Here is a 24,350-nt window from a genome sequence, read left to right on the forward strand (position 1 = left end):
AAGCTGATTTAATGATGTTTTTGAAAGGAGCAAGAACTGTAAATCTCAGCTGTTCTTAATGGATTCTTTTGTTTGGACACTTTAAACTGATGAATGAAAAGTGTGACTTCAGTTAAGTTTTACTGTGTAGACAGTACTGAGAGCGAGCTGGGTCAGCTCTGTGTGCCTGTTGCCTGCACTCAGGTGGTGGGGCAGTCTCCCAGGGTGCTGCCTTCCCTCACCTCTCTTCCTTGCCCCCTTGCTGGCTGGGTGAAGTGGTATGCTGCAAATACACAGGTGTATTTTAGACCTGTCAGTATTGCAGTGGCTGGCTAGCAGTCACAGATGTACTGTGTGAAGAGATATCTAGCAGGGAGGATTTGAGAGCCAGTATAGTAATGTGAAATCATCATTTGCACTAGATTTCAAGGTTATTTGGAAAGTACCATGTTATGTTTCAGATAGTAAGAGGAAGATGCTCAGAATATTTCTAGTCTGCTTGCTTTTAGAATTATTTCTGTGAGATTTCTAGATAATACATAAAAGTAAATTTCTGGTTGGGCTCTGGTATTGCAAAATGCCAAACACAAGACTTCTGAGGTATTATATGAACTAAAATGAGTTCTGTTACTGTTGCCTTCTGTGAAAAAACAGCTTTTCACTGTTCTTTAAAATGAGATAGCCCATAGCCATAAAGATGACCTCCTGAAGTGTTATGACTTTTTAAGTCTACTTGATGCCATAATAATTGCATGCAAATATTGTATGGAAATACACAGATATTTATACTAGAAAGTTTTGACTTGATAAGAGTTCTACATGGATAATGAGCAGAAGACTGGTTTTATGTGTAGTACGATTATGGTGACCGTGAACATATGCTTTGAGCTTTTATTTATTGCTCTAGTTTATAACTCTTTGCTTGTGTTTTGTATGATAATTTTTTTTTTCCCTTTGTAGGATAGAACAGGGGTAGATGATCTTTTGAAGCCAAATAATTTCATCCTGATTTGGTCAACTTACAAGTGCATAAAAATCTGGTGTGAATTTAAAGCATCAGAGTTCATTTAACAAAGACAATGTGCCTTTTTTTTTTTTTGCCACTTTCTAGGAAAAAAAAAATGATAGGAACAAGAAATAATGCAAAATTACATTAGAACTTGGCTCATGTGTTAAACATGGTTCCACTAAGACCAGCTTCTGCATTAAGTATATTATTGTACATTGCCATGTATTTTATATGTGTATATGCATGTTTCTTGGTGCTTGTGGTCCTTGTAGTCCAGAAGAGTTGCTGCATACAGTTCCTATAAAGGTTATTTACTCTCATGGCTAGTTAATGAATCTGTTTGATTGAACAAGTCCATTAGTTCCTGAAAATATCTGTCCACAGAAGTCTGAGCAACAAATTCCATCTTATAGCTTGAGCTATGAGTTAAGCTTGCAGCTGTGTCAAAGTACTGGATTTCAGGGAATCAGCTTTTGAGGAATTGGGAAGTAGAGGACAATGCATCTCTTACTGTGTTTCATTTAATGTTTCCATACCCTGCTACTGAGTGTGCTACTCTGCAGAAGATGAGCTGAACTGAAAAACTTCTATTGCTTACTATGCATTTATGAGTGTACAATTAATGTACAGACCTTCAGTGCTGTTCTTTTTATCCTTCATATGAAGCAGTTTTTCTGCTTGAGATACAATTCCTCATCTGTTTCCAGTGTCAAAGGACAGACAAAGAGCTTAGAAAGCAATAATTACTTAAAGGCAGTGAGAGTAATATCTTGCATTGGAGTCTTTAGACTATCTTTGCTTGTGCTCTCCTAGGCTGTCTTTGCTTGTGCTCTCCCGTGTGTTTTTTTATTTTCTCTATTATTTAGTGGTTTTTTTTTCAGTTTAAAATAAAATGTAGAGATAACTCTATACTTCATTTGTTTATTTTTAGTTATAAGGCCTTTAAAGACTTTGTTACTCATCAAGATAAATTAATTTTTTGGAGTATGATGCCGATGCTTGTGTATATTTTATGTAATAGACTTCAGTTTGGGCTAATATTTTACTGGCATCGGCCTCTATACAGCACAGAGCTGCTCTGTGAGAAGCACTGACTTCTCTGTAGTCTGCCAAAAGCTGTATGTTTGTTGGCAGCATGAATGCCATCCTTTGGATGAATTTTTTTGATGCCAGGATTAAGCCGCAGAAAGTAGAAGGAAAAAACTATAACACAGAGTCTGTTATTAAAAAAAATCAATAAGTTAGTCTTTCAGTATAGAAATGGTGCAAAATAAAAACCAACAATTTTGTGATGCTCCTTTACATTTGGACACTAATACCTTTTCCAGAATATTTTGAAATTTGGGGGTGATTGCTTTCTAAAAGAGAAAAAAATTAACCATTTTGGTAGTGTGCTGAGTAAGCAGGAAATTTGCCAAGTTTTGGCTACTGAATTTAAGAGGAATTTTAGAGGTATTAGGTGCTTTGCAATTCAGAGTTTGGCTTGCTATCTCAAGAGGGAATAGCATTAAAGTCACTGCCTGCTTAGTCCTGAAGTTTTGTGATAATTGTATAAGGTAGTTACATGTCGTGAGCAGAAAAGACAGTGAAGGGAAAATAGTTTTTTTTTGGTGAATGCAGTGGTATTTGAGATGTCTGAGAATGTCATGTTTTCAGTAAATGCCTGTTTCCTACTACAGTTTTCTAATAACAGATTCTCTTTGTGAGGGGAAGAGGAGGGGCAGACTGATCTCTTCTCTGTGGTGACCACCAGTGACAGGACCTGAAGGAAAGGCTTGAAGCTGTTTCAGGGAGGGTTAAGGTTGGATGTCAGGAAAAGGTTCTTCACCCAGAGGGTGGTTGGGCACTGGAACAGGCTGCCCAGGGAAGTTCAACCAGCATTTGGGCAGTGCTCTCAGGCACAGCGTGTGTCTCTTGGGATGTCCTCTGTGGGGCCAGGAGCTGGACTTAATGATCCTTGTGGTCCCTTCCAACTCAAGAGTATTCTGTGTTTTCCCTCGTGGAAATGCATTCCTCTGGAACCATGAGCAAAAAAGCAATTCAGTTAAAATTTGGTCAAGAGTCCTAAAGTTAAGCTGAAAACCTGGATTGAAAATGAGAATTAATCTTTGTGTTAAGTTACAGAATTGACTTATTCCGGATGTTCTTTAAAGGTGTATCTTGTTCAAAAGCCAACTCCCACAGTGCCTGCAGTTTGAGAGTGTCCTGTGTAGCTTTGATTTCAGCCTAAAGTAAATCAGGGCTAAAATTGCACTGCTGCTACATTATTTGTTTCTGCTGAAGCATTCTACTTACCTCTCTTGATAGTACTAATGGATGGGCATAGACAGTGAATTATAGAAGCTCATGGAACTGCACAGATTTTTTGGGTTTGACTTTATGGATTATTTTTACTTCTCAGCCAGAGCAGCAAAGTTATTTAAGTTAGTGTGGACACAAGGGAGGATTGAGGTTGTGTGGCTGTGAATGCATCTTCTGTCAATCAGTGCAGTGTTGGGTGGTTCCAACAGAGTAGTGAAATTTTTGTATTTCAGTATTTCACTGCTAATGGTGGTGTTGAAGCTTGCTCTTGCAAGATGATCTTGCATATCATCTTAATATAATAATCTAGATATATAAAAATTTAGCCTAATTAGTTTTTGTGTTACTAAATATTTTTAGAAAAGCTTCCCAGTTTTGAATAGCTCTTTGCCTGCCTGCCTTCCTTAGTTTTTCTCCTTTATAGAAACAGTTGGAACAATTTTTTTCAGTTTTGTTGCATTGACTTCTTTTCTGTATCTGGTCACTATTTCCAAAAAGCGGAGAACTTAGTTAAGTTGGTATAATTTTTTTATACAGATACAGGAAAAATTTTAAGGCAGTGCTTCATTGGCTGACAAGGCCTATGAAATGGAAGTAAAAAAAAATTTCTTAATTTTAAAATAGTGATAGATACAGTATATCTGCACGAAAGCCCTCCTATTTTATGATTACAGTGTATTTTTGAAGGGATGTATTCAAGTAAAAGTAACATAAGATAGTATCAAAATTGTAATTGCTTTCAAAACAACATTTTATGCATCTTTAATTAATTTTTTTCTTTATATTCCTGGTTGTTATTTTGTTTTGTTTCCTATACTACATGAAGGATTTATTGTATTGTGCCTTCTCTTTGTTGCTCTCTGTAAAATGTGTTGTGTAACTTGTTTGTCCCTTGGCTTCCGTAGGGAAAGGATGTCCTGTGGTTGTTTATGCTTGTGGATTGCCATCCTTTCCCATCAATTTTGTGAATGGTATTACGTTTCATAGTCTCATGCTTTATCTTATGATGAAGAGGTTTGATGATAGTGGGTTATTGGACTGTTCCTTATTACAAATGGTTTTAAATGAGAGCTGCACTGAACCTTGGAAGTAAGTGCAGTTAGCAATATTTCTGAAGTGCTTGTGGGAGGCTTGTTGAGAAGGGGCCTGCATCAGCTCTGGGCAGTAAGGTGTAATGAGGATTAAACAGCTTGTATGTATTCTGGAGGGAAGGAGTCCCAAATTTGTAGGGGCTCTGTGTGTCTGAGACTAGGAGGTGTAACAATGTTGTGGTATAACATTGAATGTGTATCTTCCTCCTTTCCTGTTGGTGCTTTTAAAAAAAAAAAAAAAGTTATTTTCCTATTCAGTAGAGATGTTTAGGAATTAAGTATGCTCATTTGGAAAGTAACAACAGCAGAATATCTCTGAATTTGTGTTGGTTTCTCTATCCCTTCATTCTAAGTGGGTGGTTATCAGGAAATCTTGCAGTCTTACGTCTGGTAGAGATAAGACTAAAAAGCACGAGTGCTGGGAAACAGTTTAAGTCATTTATGTGAAATTTAGCTTCAAATTCTGCTTTAGAAAGAATGGCCATATGCAGAAAAATGTCAACACATGTTCATAGAAATGAGTAATTATGAAGTGGAACTTGACTTAGTCTCCCTTAGTACTCATATTCATTTAAAAAACATCAAATTACTTCTTCTGAAGTAAATTGCTAAAGTGTTTGTCCAGCTCCTTAGATAATCAAATTTTGTGGTTGATACGGAATACTGAAATGGAAATATTGTGATCTCTAAATGAATATCTTAAAAAAAAAACAACCCTGACAGTTTTCCAGAGTATGGACATGAGTGTTTCATGAGTGAAGATGGTGCAGATACTCAGAACTGGATTATTGAAAATAATTTATTCTTCTCCAGTTTTAAAAATAAAGGCAATGAAATGTGCTCAGTCATTGATGTTGAATGCAGTTTTGCATTAGGAATTCAGTTTTGTCTCTGAGTTTTGGAAGATCCAGAGCTTTCTTTTGTCATGGGGCTAAAGACTCTAAAGTGACTTTTGGGTGGTGTGGGACAGAGGGGCTATATCCAGAGTTATCTGGCCTCTGTGTTGGTGTGGAAGGAGGCCAGGAGCTTCCCCCCCAAATTATTCCTAACAGACTGCTTGCTCTCAAAGGTACTGCCTGTTCTGGAACCGGAGGCAGGAGGTTTGCCTTTGTGTGGTGCCTAACTGGTAATTGAGTGTTTGCATTTTCGACAGGTGCTGTGAGACTCTGCCCTGAGTAGATGAGGAGCAGTGAGGAGTGACATAAGGATTGGATGCTTAGGCTTGCTCTGAGATGTCCATGAAGATTTCCTATTTCCTTGAGTTTCTTATGGCTTCTGTTGTGACTGCGTTTTGATTATTATAAAAGGTATTCCTTGCATCTTCAGCTACTATTTAGTAATAGCTTGGAATACAGTGTAAAGAATGTTTGAATTTTATTGTGTTTTTAAAATTTTACTTGTTTGTTCACCTTCTTTGTCAGCTCAGCGTAAAGAAAACAGCATTGCCTCTTAATTTCATGTTTAATATCTGGTAAATCACTTTTGGGCTTGTGGATTTTTTTTTAAATTATAAAACATGATAGAACAGTGAAAAGGGGAGTTTGTCTATAAAAAGCCTTATTAGAGACTACTTTCTACCTGTCTTCAGCAAGCTTTATGAAGGTGGAAGGATGGTAAGTGGTTCAAAGTGTTGGTTGGATACTTTCATTAGCATTACCCTACAATTCTTCATTTTATAGGTGAGAGAGATGTCTACACCTGTTGGTTCATTCCAAGGCAGCATGACTTCCCAAATTGTCATAAAACATTGCATTGAGGCAGACCAAAGGCACATTTGAACAAGGGCCTGTGCTTATCCTGCCACCCAACAGTTCCCCCTCCCATATTCCCCATATCAGCTGCAGGGATTGTGTGAGTGCTGTCTGAGGCTGCTTTGGCTCTTGTCCCAGCCTGCCCTTACAAGTGAGACTGAGCTTACTGAGGGCAAATCCTTGCCTGAAAGCAAGTGCTTTGGGATCTTAGTATCCCCAGCTACACTGGCTGTGTACAAAGAAGTTTGTCTGGGACTTGGATTTGCACAGTGAGGTTTGGTTAGTTGTTTTCATTTCTCCTTTTCAGCCCTAACCAGGTTCTGTTTCCAAAGCCTCCTCTTTAGCACCCAAGGTGGCAACCAAGGTCACTTTGTTATATGCAGATCTGACAACAGCATGTCTAAGGAAGAAAGCAAAGTGCCTTGTTTTCAAAATATGTCTTTTGTCTCCTACTGGTTTCCCATGCCAGGAGATGGATTTGATGTTTCTAGTTATCTAATCTTATGTAGTGTTAATTGATTGGAATAGTTCATACAATTGTCAGAAGTGACATTTAAAGGTCTCAAATATTAGTCAGAATATTGCTGAAATGGAGTTTGGGTTTTTGTTTGTTATACAGATATATTTTCACTGTGTGTGCTTTTAAGGAAAGGAAGGGCTGAAATCTTAATTTTCTCTTCAAATGAAACTCCTGTGCTTTGTGGCATGTTTAGTTTCTGCATAGCTTAATGTTTGTTCCTGGGGTGAAGAGCTTGTTTTAGCAGCACTGTTGTTAGATGTAATTAGAATGCTTTGTGTAATATGCTTTGCTTGTAATACAAAGAAAACTCTCCAGCTCATTTGAACAACAGTCTTTCTGCAGTTAGATTGGTCTGGTAAATAGTTTTAAAGTGTATGTTTCAATGTATACAGTAAGTGTTTTGAGAGCTGTCAGAGGCAGACCAGAAAGGACACCCAGGTGGGTGCTGGCCTGGACAGCAGTGATGACAGTGTAGATGCACAGGTTCTGGTTGAGACATGGCATTGTCTTAGATCAGGTCCCTGTCTGTAAGTCTTGTTTGGAAAGATGGAAATTACTGTTTCTTTTATTAGGTCTAACTAGATGTTTGTGAAAAGCTTTGAGAAGCTTTTGATTAATAACTGTATGCAACATGATTATATCACACAGAATAATTGAGGGTAGGAGGAGAAAGAACACAGCCTTAAGTTTTTACAGTGCTTCAAGAACTACATTGCCAACCTTTTTCATATGCTGTCTTTACATCTCCCCTTAGTCATTACCTCTTCCAGATCAATAACAAAACATTAGAGAAACGGGTCTCTTTTTAAAACAGGAGGAAGAAGTCTAAGGTAGGTAGTTTGGGCTAGTTATATTGGTAAAAAAATCGCCTGTTTTTTCTATGTTTTGTTTTTACCAAGTTTGCAGTCAGTGTCTGTCATCTCAATCCATGAAAAATTACAGCTTTTTTACTCCTCCCTCCCTTCCTTTTTTTAAAGACACCAGTAAGTGGTGAAATTGCAGGTTTTCAGTGTTGGTTTACCTAAGTTCATAACACTGTAGAGCAATACTCTGCTCTTCTGAGTCTAAAACTGAGGTGTTTTTAACTGTAGACATCTATATATCCTCCTTCCTCCCATTTTTTTTTTTTTTGACCTACATATCATCCCAGTAACCTCTTGGCTGCAGGTTCTTTTAATTGCTTTTGCATTTTACATGCACCCAGCTCTTTTTGCAACAGAAAAGTAATTTCTGAGTGGTTAATCTGAGGAAGTGTTTTGGCAGCTGTGAATGACAGATGTGGAATTTAGATGGCAGTTTGTTGGAGGTGTGGTGGAAAGACTTGCTTGGTAGGACCAAGGACACTGGGCTGCAGGAGGTGGCCAGAGGAAAGCAGCAGTCCTGGAAATGGCTGCTCCACCATCCAGGGCATCCTACAGGGTAGTGCAGTTGATTTAAATGGGCTGTCCCAAATAAGAGCAGTAGGTGAAATTCTTCCAGAACTCTGGTTTCTAACTGTTTGTATTAAAAAAACAAAAAGAAAAAAAAAAAGCAAAAAAGCAGGGGAGATCCAGTAGGTGCAGATAACATGCTGGAAGCATAAGCCTGTGGGGGAAGTTAGGAACTTCTCTGCCAAAGTTGTCTGACCATGGAGTCCTTATCTTGGCAAAAGTTGTCAGAGAAACTTGTAGTTCATCAGCTGAATGTAGGTGGCTAAAAAGCCTGAAGTCTGATGCTTGCAGTTTTTATCAATACTAATGCTGGAATATAATGAAAAATAGTTATGGAGAACCATCACTTCTGTGGGAACACAATTGTGTTGGAAACTTGTGAGAATAACAAGGCTTTTCTCCTCAGAGGTGTTATTAGTACATACTGATACATACTGAAGAAATGAAGCAACAAGTATATGAATCTGTTGGAAAAAAGAAAGCCCCCGAAAACCAATCCCTTCAGCTTCTTCCTTAGCATGTTAGGATTGTCTGAGTGAAATGCATTTCAGTTTGGTTATAACATGTTCAGCTGCACAGTGACACAGGTTCACAGACTTTCTCAAAGGGTGTTTGGGTAAAGGTTGAAATCCTGTCATCTAAAAATGAATTTCAGGTGAAGTAGAGGCCAGTAGGCAGTTACAGATTGTATTTTGGTGATGTGATTTAGTTAAGAAAAATCTAAATTAGAGGGTTAGCCTGATGTCTATGAAAATGCTTCATTGGCATTTGTTTTACTCTTTCTTCAGAGCACTTAAAATTGTTAAAAAATAATTTAGCATTAAAGGGACAACATTTAGCTGGAACTGATACCATTATGGTTTTTTTCCTCAAAGACTCCATATTTTATGTATAAGGAGATATTTTTGAAGGCGTTTATAGTATTAAAGACACCTTCGTGCTTACTTGGAATATGTAAGTTGCAATACATATAATGTGCACAATACTGAGAATGTGAACGTTTCCCTTACCAAGGGGAAAAAAATGATGAAACAAGATTTTTCAAATAACTGCAAAAAATTAAATGGAAACTTCAACAAAAAGGAGAGTATGAGAAAAGCAGAGGTAAACAAGACTGTAAAGGTATGGCTTGGACTGTTGTAAAGCAAGCTTTGTTTGGAATGTCTGTCTTTCAGGTTGTGACAAAAGGGCAACAGCAACAACAGGGTTATTTTTTCTCTTTAATGAAATTCAAACCTTCCTTAAAACCTGTCCATTATATTAGTAATGGAATGCCAAGACCTACTTTTTCTTCTGTGTTATTGCCTGCCTGGGTAAAGGGTGAGGAGGGTGTATTTCTTTCAGTTGGCAGTGGAATTCAAGAGTAGATTTACCTTTTGGTGCATTTAAAATTTATTGTGTGCTGCAGTAGGACATAGGACTAATTTCTCTTGAAATGATCAATACATTCATTGTGATGGGCACAGTCTATTCCTGCTGGAATTGAAATGCAGAAATGGCTTTGCTGTGAAAGTATATTGCTTGCTATAGTAAGAAAATCTTGTTTAGTGGCAGGACAAAACGTACAATAATTACAGAAAACAAAAGGTCTGTTAATTCTTAAAGAAAGATCTGGCTGATTATGTTGGAATTGTTTAATACAGAGGCCACCGTCAATTACCAACTTATGTTTTCAGTTGCTGCACAGTTAGTGCCAGAGGTCAGAGACTGGTGGCCAAGAAACAGTTGGAATTTAGCCACTTAGTTTCATTGGAGTAGCTTTTTGCCTTCTTCCTGACACTTGGTAGTGTTTAAACTGTAACAGGTATAAATTATGTGAAATTAAAATATTTTAGCAGCCTGTTCATTTCCATTGTAGTTCTTGGTTTTCTTACTCCATGTTTTTTTTCATGTTCTGGGAAGCAAACAAAGGAAAAATTCATATAAGCTTGGTTTAGTTAGCCAACAGAGATACAGCGCTGAGTTTTGTCAACTAACATATTCAATATTGCTTAAGTCTGACTGATGGTTGCATACCAAAGGGATTGTGTATCACACTTGCAACAAATGAATTGCAGTTATTTTTGGATGGGCAAGTCCAGGTTAGGCAGAAGTAAGACAAAGGTCAGAAAATACAATATCATATGAGAATTATTCACGGTCTTAGCAACGCAACAGTAAAATCTGTGTTGGAATATTTGTTCTTTTCCCCTTTCATGAAGTTCAGCATAACCAACATATTTGATAAAAGGGTAGCAGAAAAGAACTGTGTTTTAGCTGCTTGATAAAAGACCATAAACAGCAGTTTGGGCAGTCATGGTCAATGCTATATGGCCAGGGAACAAAAGCAATGAGATGTAACAGATGGTTTAACAATTCTTGTGTAATGATGAGAAATCATCAGATTTTAAATGGAATTGTGTATACTGAGAGATGTGCTTCCTTGTAAACTTGAGTTGTTTAATAGGCCAAAATTCCTGTCTACCAAAGTCTGCCAGATGGGCTTTCAAAAAAGAGAAATGAAATATTTGTTACATGTTAACAGGGAAAGATTAGATTATCATGAGCAATATGATTAGTATTGATATAATTTTAGTATGTCAGTTTGCTTCTTCACTGGTAAAAAAACTTTCTTGGCACCCATTTGGAAAATGTTGCTTCTTTTTGCTTGGTCTAGTAATCTTTTGCCATGTTTTGAAATGAAAAGTCATTATTTATTCTTCTTTAAAATGCATGTCTCTTTTTATTAAACTCCAAGCTAGTCACCTGAAGCTCCTATCAGAACAGAAGCCTGAGACTCAGAGTGTGGATAACATTGCGTTTATGACCCCTGAAAATAACTCAAATTTTCTCTTTTTAAGGATGACTTTAAAAAAAAAACCCAAGTCTGAAAGTTGGGCTTGTACAGTTTTACCTTTCTGCTTTGAAAACCATTGCTTCTTGCTTGTTGGTAATTTTTTTTTTGCACCCTGCATGTGTAAGCATTTCATATGTTGGTTCCCTTTTCCTGTGTGTTATGTGCCTTTTTGGAGTCTGACAGGTTTACTTGTTACGTGATACCTGGGAACCAGCATTAATCTATTTCCTATGTGTGTCAAACTCCATGATGAGGGAGTTAGGAAACCCTGCCATGACTACTGCTCCCCTATCTCATCTTTCTCATGATATTAGTCTGTGTCTGACTTCACTCTGTGTAGGTCAGCTGGGACTGGTGCAAAGATAACCCAAAGAGATGGGGTGGGGAGGAAATAAGTTGTCTGTCAGGTTATGGCTTTTGGCAATAGCAAACTGTTGGGTAAGGTGGCTATAATTAATCTGACTTCATCTGTTTGGGGGCAGGTGTGTGTATTTAACTGATGGTAGTTCATTCAGCTTGTTTTTTTAAATGTCTTCTCCAAGAAAGGGTGGTGGAAAGGAGTGCTGAAGCATTGAGTGGAGGGAATTGCAGCTCTGTCACAACAGGTGCCTGAAAACTCGGGGCTCTGGGGTTACCTTTATTTTTTTCAGTTGTTATGGTTAACAACTGTCTAAATATTGCTAGATCTTGCTAGTATATATGAATATATATCTAAAAATTATGCAGTAACTTTAAGGAAATGCCACCTACCTTCGTGGTACAGGGCCCAGCAGAGTATTTTGCTTAACTTCACCAGCAGAAATCATCACTGAGGGCAAATCCTTTCTGCCCAGCAGAAATCATCACTGGTGAAAGAGTCTAATGGTTGTACTGCTGCACCTCAGTTAAGCAAAATACTCTGCTGGGCCCTGTACCACGAAGGTAGGTGGCATTTCCTTAAAGTTACTGCATAATTTTTAGATATATATTCATATATACTAGCAAGATCTAGCAATATTTAGACAGTTGTTAACCATAACAACTGAAAAAAATAAAGGTAACCCCAGATCCCTGAGTTATCACTTGGGATATCACTTATCACTTGGCCTGACAGATGGGTGTGATTTTTGTGTGTCTTGTTTTCAGGCAGTTGTGCTTTACATAGGGGCCTGTGTGTGAGATGGCAACAGGTAGGGGGAAGTCTTTGTAGAGATGAAATATTTGAAAGTTTAAAGGGTGACTTTTTTTTTTTAAGTGTGGGGTAATCTGTTATTCTCCCAAACTGTAACCTGTCTCTAGTTAAATGGAATGAGCCAACAGTGTTTATGAGGATAAGCTCAAAACGTGGAAGTTTTATATAGTTATTTTTAAATGTTGTTTTCTAATGCTTATCTTAAACTGTTAAAGTACATAGTCTTTTCTGATTTTTAATTTTTTAAAATCTCTTATAAATTAATTTTCCCATTCTGTCAGAGTTTGTATGTAAACAGTCCCAGTATGTAGTAAAAAGCCTGAAAGATAAATAGGTCAGCTGCTACTTATAGTAGAAGGAAGAAAATGTGTTTCAGAACTCTTGCATACATATAAAAATCGGTTCACTGGGATTTTTCACTAATTAATCTTATAAAATAATTTGGCCCTTGGGATGATTTTAGGAGGTTGTAAATACTCAGAGTATTGGAGTTTGTAAATAGTATGTTTCTTGTGTTTGCAGAACTAATTCATTAAGTGTTCTTCTGACAGCTAATTTTTCACACTGTAAATGGTGGTCATAATCAATATTTTGCCTTTCACAGGGACTCTGCTGGACCCTTTTTGGAAATTCACACACACTTCAGTTGGAATAATAGATTTGAATTGCGAGAGTTTTGCTGAAAAACTGCATGCCAGTTGTTGGGAAGGAAATTAATTTTTTTTTGTCTTTCTAAGAAAAAGCCACAGCTCTGTTAATTGGCTGGATGATGAAAGAATCTCTCTTGTTTCTTGAAAAAAAAAAGCTCAATTATTGAGTATTAGAACAGGGTTTGATTAGAAGATGTGTTGTAACTGATTAAAGGTGAGATATTTCCATATTTAAAAAAAACCCTAAACAACATCTGTTTTGCTAGGGAGTTTGTTTACAAGGAGCCTGTGCCACTCCAGTGCGAGACTTCCCAACAACAAAGCAGAAATTATCTGAATTTTTTCTGTGTTTTTTGTTCCTGTTCTTTTTCAAACCTTATATCATCTGAGGGCCGTTGGATGTGTTGCAGTCCTGATGCATCTTTCCTTGGGGGGGCATTAGCTTTGGAGGGATTAATCTTCAGGTGGCACAATGAGTTGTATGGCATTTGAGCTCATGGTGGCCCTGGGCTGAGTTGCCTCTCTCCCTCCCTGTTCTCAGTTAATGTTGGATGAAGTCTGGAGGCATTTAAGACTCAAATGTTCTGTCTGAATGTTAGCAGCAGTATTTATTGGCATGTATCCGGGAGTCATCCTCCTATGGGAAGCGAAGTAAATGACTGCTTCTGGTGTGGAAATGGGGCTGTGAGTTGGAGCTGCGATGATGCTTAAGAGCCAAGGCAGAGGATATCACTGTCCTGCAGCATGGTCCTTTCGGGCACTGCTGCTTGAGGCCCGCCGGGTCAGTGTGCTGAGGCAGCTCTCAGGGATACCCTGAGTTAGCCCCGGGTAACCTCCTTGCTAACACTGCTCCTGGTGTCATCGCATAGGTTGGTTTTTACATTGCCAGGCAAGGATGCCTGCGGTATTTGGCTCAAGATTGGTAAAAAGCACTTCAGAACATGGTTGGATTGGAGGGGGCTTAGAAGCCTGAGGCTGTGAATTCAGTCATTTGGAGCAGATTTCCTCTGCTAGTAGGTGAGGTATTTTTAAAGTTGCTTCCAGAAATTGCTTTTGCCTGCCTGTGTTGCTGTGCCTGAGCCTTTGCTGGATCAGGTGTGTGTTACTAGGGAGACGATGAATTCCTGGGTTCTGACTGCAAGACATTAAGCCAACTGAAACACGGAGATTTATGTACTGCATAATTAAATGACTTTATAGAATTTGTGCAGATCAGATAGAAACAAGCAATCCAAACAGGGATTGCACGATAGAAGATGCACTTTTACATCCTTAACTATATGGCATCTTTGCTTCTGGCAGAGACAGCACAGTTTCAATATTAATTTCCTAATGCTTGCTGTCAACAAGTAGTTCAGGTAATTATCTCAGGAACTGGCTTTGTATTTGTTGCACCTAGTACGAAGTAGCTCCTATTTTTATTTAATTTGCTATGCACTGTGGTAATAGGAGCATTTAATAGTATTTAATTCTTACTGTGTGTGCTTGAGAATCACAATCATAGGGAATTTTCATGTCCTTTGAGAAGTGTTTTGATAGTCTTATTCCAGAAATCTAAGTACTGTGTTTCACAAAAAAACCCCCGAATACTTTTATGCTACAGTCTGTATTTCATGTAACTATTGTTCCTGAGCATGGTGTTCACATTACTCACATTGCTCTGTGACTCTTCAGACATAACCCTTGTACACCTTGCAGAAATCTGTATGGTATGTGGTGTCAAAGCATTAATTTACCACCTGACTGGCTGAAGACAGACTGCATTTTGACAGTCAGGTGGTGTAACTTGTTGCACGAGAATTTGTAGCTCACCAGAAGAGAGAATCGTGATGTGCTGTATTTATTCATACACATGTCCTTCTCCTGGTGTTTGCCAGTGTGACTGCATAATGCATGTCTTGTATTTCATTGACACATTGAGGGGTAGTTGGGCACCTCATTGCTGATGGGTGAATTTGAGTAATAGCCAAGCCTCTCTTGGGGCTGGACCTGCAAGCTAAGCTGTGCAAAGCTGAAAGCAAATCTTGCCCCTCATTTTAGCTGACACCTGAAAGAAATAAAATTGACTGGCTCTTCAGCCCCCTTTTGTGGATTTTTAGAAACAGAATGCATGAAGGAAATCCTTCATTGAACCAAAAGCCTCATAAAAAGATTCTTCTCAAGTAACATGCTATCTTTGCTCTTTCTGTTCTGTGCTTTAATGGTCAAGGTGAAGGTAGAAATGCCAAGTGGAGTGGCCACTTAATGTATTTCACTCTTATACCCATGGGAACAAGGGTTTATATAGTAAAATTAGCTTTGTGAAATAAGAGAGCCTTTGGTTTTACTAATTCACTTGAGATTTGAAAATAACGGTATATATTTTTAAAAGGTGAATCAGTGGTATTAATTTGGTGCTTGAAGAAGTGATTTGAAACTTTAAGACATAATACAAAACATTTTTCTTGTGAGCCTTTAGCACAAGAACCTTTCAAATACAAACATGCCCTATGTTCAGGTCATAAATGACTATGCCATGGAAAGGGACAGAGGTAGTAATTGAAGCGTGAAAGAGAAGGGGAAATTCTGTGCTGCTCCTGATGGCTATAAGCATCCACTTTGCTATGAGTTTTGTTTAGAATGGCTGTACCATTCTCTGGATATATAGGAGGACCCCTAGTAGAACATTTTATTTCTGGTGTGTCTTCACAACAGGTAGCTCTATGAAGCTAAGCTAAATGTGCTGGGAATCACAGATGGGGGAACATTTCCTTTTCAGACTGTTTTCAGAATCTCCCATGTACCTTTGCACTTCTGAAATTGTAATTATTTCTAAATCTATATGATGTCTGTCCTGTCTTTCTTCTGGTCTTCTATTCCAGCTTGGAGAAATATAGAGCACCATAGTTGTGCTCTTAGGATCCTCAGAATGGATACTCTTCAAAATTTCACATGGCTTTGCTTTCTGTTTAGAAGGCAAAATACTTATACCTAGTGGCACAGCCCTCTCTGGCTGTGTTTCCTGTTCCAATGAGTAAAGCTTTGATTCAGGGGAGGGAAGGATATATAGTTTTTTCTTTATTCTGGAATGTGTGTGTGTATATATATATACACACCCTTTATTATGACACACACGTATGTATCTGTATTTCAGAAGTAAGAGAAAAGGCAACCTAAATGAGATTTTTCCATAAAGAGTGTGTGTTTGCCTGCCTGGAGATGAGTTATGCTAGTACAGGTTTTATTAATGCAATGATTGTTTAAAAGGTGAAGTCCTTCTTGGTTTATGAGCAGAATCATCGAATGGTTTGTTGGAAGAAACCTTAAAGATCATTTAGTTCCAACCTCCCTGTTCTTGATATTAAGTGCAAAATCCAATATAATAATACAGTTTTTGCGTAACAGTGCATGGTCCTTTTTAGCAGCACTAAAGTTTTACTGAGATTTTAATTGTTTGGAGAAAACTTACACAAGTTGGAATAGACACTTTCTTCCTGGTACTAGGAGTAGGAGGGAAAAAACCTGGTCAGCTGTCTCATTCAGCTGCAAGACTTATTTCAGGTTTAAGAGCAACAACATTGATCTGATCTAAGGGAAAGTGCAAATACTGTCAAAACATCCTTATCTTGTGGGATGGGCTATTCCTACAAATTTGCAGTTTGAATGCAATTTTGTATGACTTAGAGCTGAAGTATATGGTTATAATAAATGTGACACGTCAAGGCAAAGAGAGTTTTATTCAAGTTGCATACTGAAATAGCACTGTGATTTGGCACTGGAGTAAGGTACCCTTTTGACATAAAGCTTTACTGCAGAAGTCGTATTTCTAGAATTGTTTTGGTCTGGTTCTGTTTTGTATGTTACAGAATGTGTGCTTCATTGGTAATGAAGAATTACCATGCATTAAAAGTGCAGATAATTAATTAGGAGTGGTTGCTTTTCTAATTAGTTATGAGAGGAATCAGATGACTTGAGCCTGAAAGTAAAAAGTCTAGATTTTCTTTTTGTTTGTTCATATCTTGATCAACACTCCATATTAATTAAGTTGTATCTACTATTGCTTTTTGGATGTATACTGGTGTTGTCTAATGAAGAAAGTAGCTGTTAGTAAATGAAGTAACTTTAAGCTAGGAAGAAACATTGATGTAGTAAAACTTAGAACTAATGATTGTAGCATTAAACTTAAGACAGTTTTGGTCTAATTTGTATTTTTCCAAGTGTTGATAGAAGAAAATCAAATGGATTATTAAGTGTAATTACATGTGTGTTTACTCATGCTCTCGCTATTATAAAGAAAGATTTGACTTGTTGAAAATATATTTCCATCATGTAGACATTTGAAATTGAGGATGTTAAAGATGTTAAAAGGATAATGATTTGAAAGGCCCTGTAATAGTTGTTTAGTCAAGTGCTATGATGAAGTTAATCTGGGTTGTTCAGGACTTTTTCCCAGTAAGTATTGACTGTTTCCAGGGGTGGACTCTCTAGGCAGCTTGTAGTTATATGTTCCACGTTACTGTCTAGTCCAGGAAACAAGTTACCCTGTATTCATTTTGGCATTTTGGTTCTGTATGCGTGATGAAGACTTTTGGATTCTTGGGGTCTGTGGGAATGGAATAGCACTGGACCTCTTGTGGTACTGCTTGTTGGGCTTCAGGTTTGGAAGAACTTTGGATCTGTTCGAGTTGTGGAAAAGGCAGCTGGGACTGAACTTCAAAGTTGATTGGTTTGTGCTGGGAACGAAAGTCACACCGGATCCTTTTGTGTACAAAACAGTGCACAGATGGAAATCCACAATGGAGAACTAAGTAATTGACTTTTGATAGCCTCTGGAATGACTTGTCAAGGTTAAGCATTCCTTGTGCTGTAGCACTCTTCCCACTTGACCTGAAACACTAATTTTATTCTTTGTGACCTCATATTCTCTTTTCTTTCAATAAATCAAAATGTATGTGTTATGAAAATATTTAATACATCTTATGATATATGAAAATGCAGGCTATGTTTTATTTTATTTGCAGTTGCCCAAACTCTTTCCCCTTTTACTTTGATACTTAATGTCTGACCACATCTAGAAACTTTTCTGGATGGATGCTTGTCTCTCTTCTAATGAACAGAGATGGAGCAGCCAGTCAAATTAAGACTGCTTATATCAAAAACATATGCTAAATTATTCACTTAATGTTCCCTCAGCTTTGATCTAAGCATACTTATCTGGAAAGAGTCACTGTCCTAATTCTGTGTTACCCCTTGGATTGTTGCTCCCAGTATTAATTTAGTAGTTGCAGGAAGGCAGGAATGCCTACTATATAAAGAAATGAAAAAAATCTGTTTGTCTTGATTTAGTGGTAGTATGCTTCTCTTTACAAAACAAAAGGGGCCCTTGAGCAATATTAAGTGTCTAAGTTTGTGTTCTGGGTTGGTGGTCAGAACATACTGAACACTGTTGGAGACTATGCATGTGGAAAACCATGGCATTCCAGCTGTGAACTCCCAGTAATTGGCTTCCTTCTTGTGTCCCAGCAAAGTGCTCTTTTGAGACCAATTTTAGTAGGTCAGCATCTTTCTTAGGGTTGTACTTTCTTGAGGAATGACTAGACTGGCGAAGGTTCCCACCCAGCAGGGTGTGTCTGTTGGTGAGAAGAAAAGAGAAGAAAAGGAGAAAAGAGAAAAAAAGGACTCACAGTAAATTGTAGAACCACTCTGCTGTTTGCAATACATCCAGTTCTTTGATTTTTATAATGCTCAGGTTGAAGATGGCCCCTGCACAATGCCATTCTTAGCCTTAGCCTAGTGCTAAAAGTCACATCTGATTCTTCATGTTTGGTGCTATGCTTGTGTGTAAACTGGGCCCTTGCAACAGAGGAGAATAGTAAAGACTTTATATCCTTTGCTGCAGAGAATAGTGAAGACTGTCTAGGTTGTGAAGCTGTGTAAGAGTGACTGTGTCAATGGTGACAGCCAAGAGATATTCCAAGAGAAAGGAAGTTGTTGAGCTGAGGAACAATATTTAATTTGGCAGTGAATTTAGTGTTACTAGTTCTAGGGAGTTATTAGATAATATTGTGGGGAAAAGTTGTAGTCCAGGAAACATTTGGGGCTCTGAAACTTTGAAACTTAAGTAATGAGAGAAAGCAGATCTCCTGTGTTAGCAGATATGGGTGTTCAAGCCTGGATTCAGGCCTTGATTACAAGGTGAAAGAACTTTTCTATAACCAAGAAGCTTTAATCATATCTTTACCTCAATTTTAGAGCTGGTCTCTTAAAAGTGACTGTGGCAAACCTCTTTAATTTGGTATTGCAAAAGTTTTTATAGTCCACATCTTATAGGTTTGTTAATCTTGTAATACTGGGCACTGCATTCCCATCTATTTGTGTGTTTTTGGAAGCCAGAGATGTAGATGGTGAATTTAAAGAAGTTTTTCTGGTAATTAAATCTTTACCTGTTGATTGATCATGTAAGAGGTAAGACTGTTTGATACTATCTGTTTTTCATAAAAACAGGATGTCTGAAATTTAGAATAGGCCTCAGTTTGGTTTTTATCCCCATGCCCCCCCTTGTAAGACAGGTTTTGTAATTTTCCAAATGTGGCAGTTCTCAAAACTGTCAATTCTCCCCTCTTTTGAATGAGTTTCTTACTGTGAAGACTTCTTGAAGGCCTTTGTGTTGGTGTTGGATACACTGTGGAAAAAGAAATGTGCAATTTAGTTTTGCTTCTCAGTAAGAAAATGTGTGTTAATTCTGGAAGGTTACAGTCAGTTCTTCTTTAAGAAGTTCTTTAAGATGGACTTTAAAATAAAGGTGTTGTGTTGGATTTCCCATTTTGACAAAATTTCTTTCTAGGATATATTCAGAAATCTTGTTCTGAAGTGCAATAAAAGCAATTGCCTATCAAAGTGTTAGGTCTCCTGTGGAGGGCTGCCCTGTAATACCCTTGTTGCAGCATTCGCATCTCTTGTGGAAACTTGCCTTCGTACACTTGCATTTCAAATTATTTTGGTTTGTTTTTATTATCGATGGGCTGTGTGTTTTGTCTGCAAATGAATTATTTGGGGGCTAAATGCTGGAACATTTGTAGCTGTGCTGGGGGCTACCTAGTGGTTTACTGACAGTTTTGGAACGTATCCAGTTCAAACAACTAAAGTTGTATGGTGTTAAGGTCTTCAAGACCAAGCCACAGAAACTCTTCCCTTTTCTTTAGTATCTCCAAACCCAGCTTGTCTTTATACCTCAGAGTAGCTGATTGTAGATCCTTTTCTAAAAGAGTTCTGTATTTTCTAAGCATTTCGTCATTCTTTTCAGTGAATGCTGTTATTGTTTCCTGTGCAGTCTACATGTGTGTTTTTTCTCGAGGTGTGTGTTCTCTCTTACTAATTGTCACAGGGGTAAACAATGCAGTAGCACAGGCAGGAGTAAGTTTATTTGATGCTCTCTAAGGCTTCTTCATAGGGATGCATAAATGCCCACAGGAGGAGGAAATCTACAATGGTACAGGAGAATGGTCATGAGGTTGTGGCTGTGAGCAAAATAAGGTCACACACAGGTTACTCCTAAGTGAAGAAAAACATGATTTCTGAGAACTGGGGGCAAAAACATGAGTGATACAGGAGCCAAAAGCTTCCACAGTATGATTGCATGGGAAGAATATGAAGTTGAAGGTTTCAAACTGTTTAGCATTACCTTGTCTGCTTTTTGGGTTATCGCGATTCAAATCTATTTGCTTATTTCCATTACCTGTATTTTGTAGTCTGATCACTAGAATTCTTATATATGTATATAGTGACTTAAATATTTTGATGTAAAGGCTGTTAGAAGGACCACAGCATTTATTTTTTAATATGTATTTATATCTCTATTCTGTGAGATGTCCTTTTTTAAGAGGAGAGTCAAATATAGGCACTTAATACTTAGGCCTGGGTTTATTTTTGGTCCGAGTTATATTTATTCATCTTTTTGACTTGTTTGCTTTTTTCTCATGGACAGGAAGGGAGTTTGGAATGCACAATATCTCAAGGAATGTAATTATTTCAGTGACTCAGCTGTTTACTCTAAAACTTACTAAATAGGTTCCATGCTAAGTGGATGGGGTGTGAGTTCACTGAAATAGTGGTTATTTGAAAACCAAGATCTGAGAATACAAGATCAATATTAGATCCATGTCTTGCACATTCCATTTTTGGAGTGTACTGGAAGGAATTTCTTCTGGTGCAATTATTAGGAGCAGTCATGCACCATATCCCACATCTCCATCTTGCCACAAAATCTAAGGATCATGTGAGAAAAATGAATATTGCAGTCTCTGTTTCTTCATTTCTGTCCAACCACAACAATTCTTCTCATGAATTTGAACTGCAACCACAGGGAGTGCCAAATCTGATTGATCTGATGGACACACCCAGGGTGTATGCTGAGGGAGTATCTGGGGTTTGTAACTCTGTTCGTGGAGTTTCATTAGTTTATCTAAGAAGAGAAGAATTATCTCCCAGCTCATCTGTTTGTACTCTTAGCTGCCTTGATCACAGGACTGAAAAGGAAACTGTAGTTATCTTCTACAAATGGAAAGTCTGGAATCAATTACCAGGATAAAATATCCCAAAACAAAACAGCAAGCCCAAACTTCAGAATATTAACTACGGTGACATTTAGCTGAATGTTGTTTATTCAGGGCTGGGTGTAGCTGCCAACTAGGAGGGAAGAGGGAGAGGTGCAGCTCTGCATCCGTGAGCCAGAGCGAACAGCTGTCCTGGGGAGACTGTGGCAGCCACACCAGCAAAGCAGTGCTTGTCTCTGAACGTATGCCTGGGATCAGGAGCAGTTTGGCATCACTGGAAATGGGCTGTTTATTGATAAGTTTCACCTTCCCATTTGAGAGGTATGCAAAAGTTGTTTTCACACAAAAAAGATCAGTGCTCATTTGGACTGGTATAACTAGTGGATTTCTAAGGTCAGTCAGGAGAGATGTGGGTGGCAAAGGGATGTTCCTTTGTTTGTTGGTTAACAGTTATAAAAGAGCTCCATTTTATTGGCAGAACAGGTTAGAAGGTTTTAGCCTCTCATGAAAAACCCACCATAAGCAGGTTTTTAGACATGGTGAGGTGATGTTTTCCCTGGACTTCAATGTAAATTTTTCATTTCCAATTTAATTAATTAGTAGTATTTTTTTTGCCAAAATCTCATACTTGTAAGGGGAAAACAAAACAATGTGCCTGAGATATGGGACTTTTTGAATCAGGATTGGGTTTTCCACCAATGCTGAAATCAGTGTATTGCAGTTCTCATTTGAAAAAATTGAAAGCAGATTATTTTGAAAATACACCTTCAAGTCAAAAGAGACTTTGTGTTCTTGCTCTAGCTTTAACAAAACAGCATAAAAAATTGACAAGGTAAGTTTTATGCTCAAAGTGTCTTCCTACGGATAATGTTTTCCAGTAGAGCCACGGTTCTGAATTGTACCACAGAACATAGATTTCTCTTGATGACTTGTGCAATCTCTGCCTGCCTATGGACTTGGGACATCCTGAGAATATTTTTTAAAGTATTTTACAGAGCTCATTAGTACTGAGGGAATGGGTGATTATGTATTCCATCATGCTGGTTAATGCAGAAAGAACATTGCAGTGTAATTGCAGTTAAATGCCTTGCTTTTATTCCTTGCACACCTGTTGATGCATTGTTTACCTGAAATAGTTTTGTGAATGTAACTTTCTTTGTTTTGCAAATATGATTTGGGCATTGTCTCTGATAGCACTTCTTCTGGTGTGACTGAATATCATTGTGTTAGTACAATGGAAGTAAAGGTGGAGAAAAGAGGAAGAACTCATATTGCTAAATTATTTGATTGATTTCTTGCTGTAAAATGGCAGTGTTTTTTTCTCAAGTAGTATTTTTCCAGTAGAGTACCTGGAAGTCATCCCAAATTGCTAATATTTGATATTATTATAATTATTTAGGGCTGACCAAAAGCAAAGATGCTTTCATTTGGCCAAACAGGAAAGAGAATTAATCTGTTTTAAAAACATGTCCAGGTTTGTCGTTTAGCAGAAATTTTAATTTTACCTAAAGAGTCAGCAGCAAAGCTTAACTAGAATTACAAGCCAGAAACAACCAGTGTATTAGGAATGAGTGAATGTGTTAAAGGTCTGCTCCAGACAACATCCATGGCCAGGTTTGCAAAATAAAACTTGATGAGGGTTTTCTCAAGTTGGAAATATATATAGTTGCCTACTGTCTATTGATTTACAGGTATTTTTTGTGAGGGGGTTAGGATGTGTTTTACACAGTGCATACTTACATGTCCAGTCTCCAGATAATTACATGTCCAGTCTCCAGATAATTTTGTGGTCATCTTTTAAAATTTGCTAATAATGAGTGAATTAACTTTTGCAAGACTAATGGATGAGCAGATGGGATACTGCAAAGATGCATTCCATTTTGGATGGTTTTCTTTTCTTTTTCCCCAACTTGTTTTTAGATTATGAAGTAGTTACTGGAAGTACTTTTTTTCACTAAGATTTACCTGCTGTGAGCACAGTTAGTTCCCAGTTGCAGCATCATGAGGGTTCTTAATCTGAGCAGTCCAGTTAACTTCAGCAAGAGTATTCCTGTAAGTAAAATTACTCAAGCATTTGGGGGGGGGGGGCTACTATTTTTTGAATTTTCATTGTATTATGTTTCAAAGTAGTAGTAGCGTTGTTACCTCAAGTTTCAGCATTAAAAAATGACCTGAATATGTTCTGTTGGAAGAAGCCAGCTTGAGAACTGTTAGCACCTTGTTCTGTTCAGCTTTTGAGACATTATTGAGACTGTGAAGAACAATGGCAAGCCTCTAGTGGCACTGGCTTTCCTTGTTGCCAAGCAGGGAGGTTATGAGGTTATCTGTACCTGAGGCTCTTATTTCATTTTAAACTTGCATAGGCTGAGTGACCAGTTCTGCCAGCCACAAAAGCCAAAACCCTACAAGAACCTTTAATTTATGTTCAGATGTGATTGGTATGCAACTCTTGTTGTTTTTTGCCTCTGTCAGAGGTTCAGTGTACAAAGCTTTTCATAGTGCAAATCCTTTTGTCACAAGACATGGAAATATTACCTTTTATAAAGGTCTTTTTATAAAGTAGTTATTGTTTCTTGGGGTATGCCCTTTATGAGCACTTTGTTATAAGTAGGAGAACTTACCTGTGATTTTGTTTAGCATTACATAGCAAGTAGCTGTCTCTCTGTACTGTTTCTCAGCTTGCTCCAGCTGAACCTGCTTTTTCCAGTCTTGTTCTCTTCTCTCTGAGCTCAGAGTACCTCTTAAGGTGACAGCATGTAGCAGGTTGTGAGTTGGAGGCAAAGAAAGGTCAGACACTTGTTTCAAAGAAAACAAGTGTTTGTGGAAACATTGCAGTGTACCAAAATATTTGATCTTTAAACTCCAGCAGCCCCCCTGAGACCAGATAAGATTTTCTTCCTTGAGCTTGGTTTGCAGAATTGTTTTTTGCCCTCCTTTTCTCTTTCTTATGTTTAAGATACTCCTGCTTGGCTTACATGGCAATATTCACTTCAGTGGCGTGGTGGATACTGGAATATCAGCATGGTAGGTGGGAAGCTCCAGAGGGGTGGATATCAGTGGATGTCTTATACAACTACAAGT

The 24,350-nt window shown here is 37.9% G+C and overlaps 1 protein-coding gene across 5 annotated transcripts in view; it reads left to right on the forward strand.

Moving 5' to 3' along the window:
- The window catches only part of SIPA1L1 (signal induced proliferation associated 1 like 1), a 201,033-nt gene that overhangs the window by 24,276 nt on the left and 152,407 nt on the right, over positions 1-24,350 (forward strand). For 2 of the 5 annotated variants that reach the window (XM_064713734.1, XM_064713736.1), the window contains exon 3: positions 5,534-5,687. The exons of the other annotated variants lie outside the window; for them this stretch is intronic. The gene's annotated coding sequence lies outside the window, so the exon portion shown is untranslated. The remainder of the gene's footprint in view (positions 1-5,533; positions 5,688-24,350) is intronic. 5 annotated transcript variants of the gene reach the window in all.

This window comes from Zonotrichia leucophrys, chromosome 5 (genome assembly GCF_028769735.1).
Source record: "Zonotrichia leucophrys gambelii isolate GWCS_2022_RI chromosome 5, RI_Zleu_2.0, whole genome shotgun sequence".
Taxonomy (NCBI): Eukaryota; Metazoa; Chordata; class Aves; order Passeriformes; family Passerellidae; genus Zonotrichia; species Zonotrichia leucophrys.